We start from the raw sequence: 3033 nt of genomic DNA on the forward strand, positions 1-3033 counted from the left end.
AATTTTTTATTTATTGTAGAGACGAGGTCTCACCAAGTTGCCTGGGCAGGTCTCAAACCCGCAGACTCAGACAATCCACTCGCCTCGGCCCCCCAAAGGGTTGGGATTACAGGCTGAGCCACCAAGCCCGGCCTGGCCCATGCACTTTTAAAATATGTTCCAAAATTTCAGCTCACCCAGGAGCTGAAACAAAAGTGTTCCCCCAGGATGAATCCATTGCAGGGAAAGATATAGGCATTGATACCTACATATATTCTAAATATAAAGAAATAGGAACGGTAGAAAATGTCAGATCTTTGCTCAAGTGTAGTTTTCTCTGACTACCCTATTTAAAAGTGCAAACTTCTCCATCCTTGACACCTATTCTTCCTAGCCCTGATGATTTTTCTTCATATGCTATGTCATTCTCTCTCTCTCACACACGCCCATACATATACAAACAAATATACACACACATACCCCCTACACATAATGTTACTATTATTTATCTTCACTAGAATGTCTAGTCTCGTGAGGACAGAAATTTTTGTCTGCTTTGTTGATTGCTGTATCCTCAGCACTCAAAACACAAAGCAGACACTTAACATATATTTGATGAATGAACAAATAACTATAGAGAAATGAATTTTTTTCTTTTCCCTTACCCTAGTCTTGCTTTTTCTCATAAAAGTTGAACCTCTGCCTTAGATAATTAGGTTTGGACTTTTCTTCCTCCTTAAGTTCATTGAGGTCAAATTGGGTTTAGGGTTAGGCCTGTAGTTTTCCATCTTTCTGTTTAGGGGAAGGTTTGGAAGGCAGGTAAAACTAAGGAAATATATGTAATACCAGCACAGTCTAGATTCTTCTTGGAACGCCCTTGCATTAGGCATCTGTGCAACTTGCTGCCTCACAGCAGGTCTCAAATCTCATCTCATCAGAGAAGCATTTCCTGTCTGCCCTAAGAGAGATAATGTCCCCATCACCCTTCTTTGTCTTCATAGCACCTATTACCCTGCCATATATATATTTGTCTTTGTTCACTCATTAGATAAGCTCAGTGAGAACGGTGACTTTCTGTTTTGTTCACTGCTGTCTTCCCAGGTCCTAGAACCATGTGACACATAGTAAGAGCTCGGTGAACAAATGAGTTAGTGAATTCAAAAATGCCTCTACAGATTAGAAAAACAGGATGAGGTCAAGATGATTATGCATATCAGGGATAAATGTAAGTTTCTACTTGGACTTAAAAACCTATTTATAGACAATCACCGCACTTGACAAGTTTAGGCAAAAATGCCTTAGTTTAGATGACCACAAGTTTAAAGTAGTTAAATTAGGTTAATGTCTACTTACACTGTGAGCATACTGTCCAGATCACAAGAGGTAGGTATAATTTCATCTGCACTGCTCATAACATGTGTAATATTCTGTATGACACTGACAATAATAAAAGCTGCTATTTTTGTGTGTACATTTATGATGTCCCTGCCAGGTATTGTGCTAAAGCTTACTCTCTGAATCAAAGAGCTCATTGACTAGGTATCATTAATATCCCCACTTTATAACCGAGGAAGCTGGGAGCTCAAATCTGCCAAAGGCACCTTCTAGCACATGGCAGTGATGGGTATAAGCTCTGGTGTGCCTGACACCAGAGACCATACTTTACATATGGATAGTCAGGATAGTTGGGGGTGTCTAGGAACAAAAACATCTTTAATTATAAGTATTTTAGGCCTGGGTGCAGTGGCTTATGCCTGTAATCCCAGTCAAGATTTGGGAGGCCAAGGCAGGAGAATCACTTGAGCCCAGGAGTTCAAGACCAGCCTGGGTAACAAAGTCTCTACAAACAAACAAAACTCAAAAAAATTAGCTGGGTGTAGCTTGAGACCAAGAGGCGAGCTATGATTGTACCACTGCACTCCAGCCTGGGTGACAGAGTGAGATCCCAACTCAAAAAAAAAAAAGTATTTTAGGTATTTTGAGGGAAGAGGGTCTGATTTGATTTTACAGGATCACAGGATCAGCACCAATCAATACAGGCTATAAGAAAGCAGATTCGCCAGGCTCGGTGGCTCAGCCTGTAATCCCGCGCCTTTGGGAAGCTGAGGTGAGTGGATTGCCTGAGCCCGCGGGTTCGAGACCCGGCTGGGCAGGCAAGACCTCATCTCTACAATAAATCAAAAAATTAGCCAGGTGTGGTAGTGCGTGCCTGTAGTTCCAGCTACATGGAAGGCTGAGGTGGAAGGATCGCCGGAGCCCAGCAGGTCGAGGCTGCGGTGGCCGGGAGCGGCCACTGCACTCCAGTCTGGGCGACAGAGTGAGACTCCAACCCAAAAAAAAAAAGAAAAGAAAAGAAAACAGATTTTTAAAAAATAAGAAATAAATTTTAGTCGGGCTCGGTGGCTCAGCCTGTAATCCTGCGCCTTTGGGAGGCTGAGGTGAGTAGATTGCCTGAGCCCGCGGGTTCGAGACCCACCTGGGCAGCGAGACTTCATCTCTACAATAAATCAAAAAATCAGCCAGTCGTGGTAGCGCATGCCTGTAATTCCGGCCACTTGGAAGGCTGAGGCGGAAGGATTGCCGGAGCCCAACAGGTTGAGGCTGTGGTGGCCGGGAGTGGCCACTGCACTCCAGTCTGGGTGACAGAGTGAGACACCAACTCAAAAAATTTAAAAAATTAAAAAATTTAAAAACTAAATTAAAGAGAGAGAAGGAAGAAAGAAGATTCACCTCCCCAAGTGGGGAGAGGGGGACCAAAGCCAGGAAGCATGGCAACAGTCATGGCTCAGAGAGTACATGGCCACACCAGACTCTAGGAAGGCAATGGCCCCAATTTTTTATTTTTTTTTAGTTGGAGTCTCACTCTGTTGCCCAGGCTGGAGTGCAGTGGCACGAACATGGCTACCGCAGCTTCAATCCGCTGGGCTTAGGCGATCCTTCTGCCTCAGCCTTCTAAGTAGCTAGAACTACAGGTGTACGTCATCATGCCTGCCTAATTTTTCTTTCTTTCTTTCTTTCTCTCTCTCTCTCTTTCTCTCTCTCTCTCTCCCTCCC

The 3033-nt window shown here is 43.9% G+C and overlaps 1 protein-coding gene across 2 annotated transcripts in view; it reads right to left on the minus strand.

The window, feature by feature from the left end:
• SYT11 (synaptotagmin 11) overlaps nt 1-3033 on the minus strand; it is a 24818-nt gene that overhangs the window by 16962 nt on the left and 4823 nt on the right. The gene's annotated exons all lie outside the window — the stretch shown is intronic.

This window comes from Carlito syrichta, unplaced genomic scaffold (genome assembly GCF_000164805.1).
Source record: "Carlito syrichta isolate Samal-C Ts95f unplaced genomic scaffold, Tarsius_syrichta-2.0.1 Scaffold143912, whole genome shotgun sequence".
Classification (NCBI taxonomy): domain Eukaryota; kingdom Metazoa; phylum Chordata; class Mammalia; order Primates; family Tarsiidae; genus Carlito; species Carlito syrichta.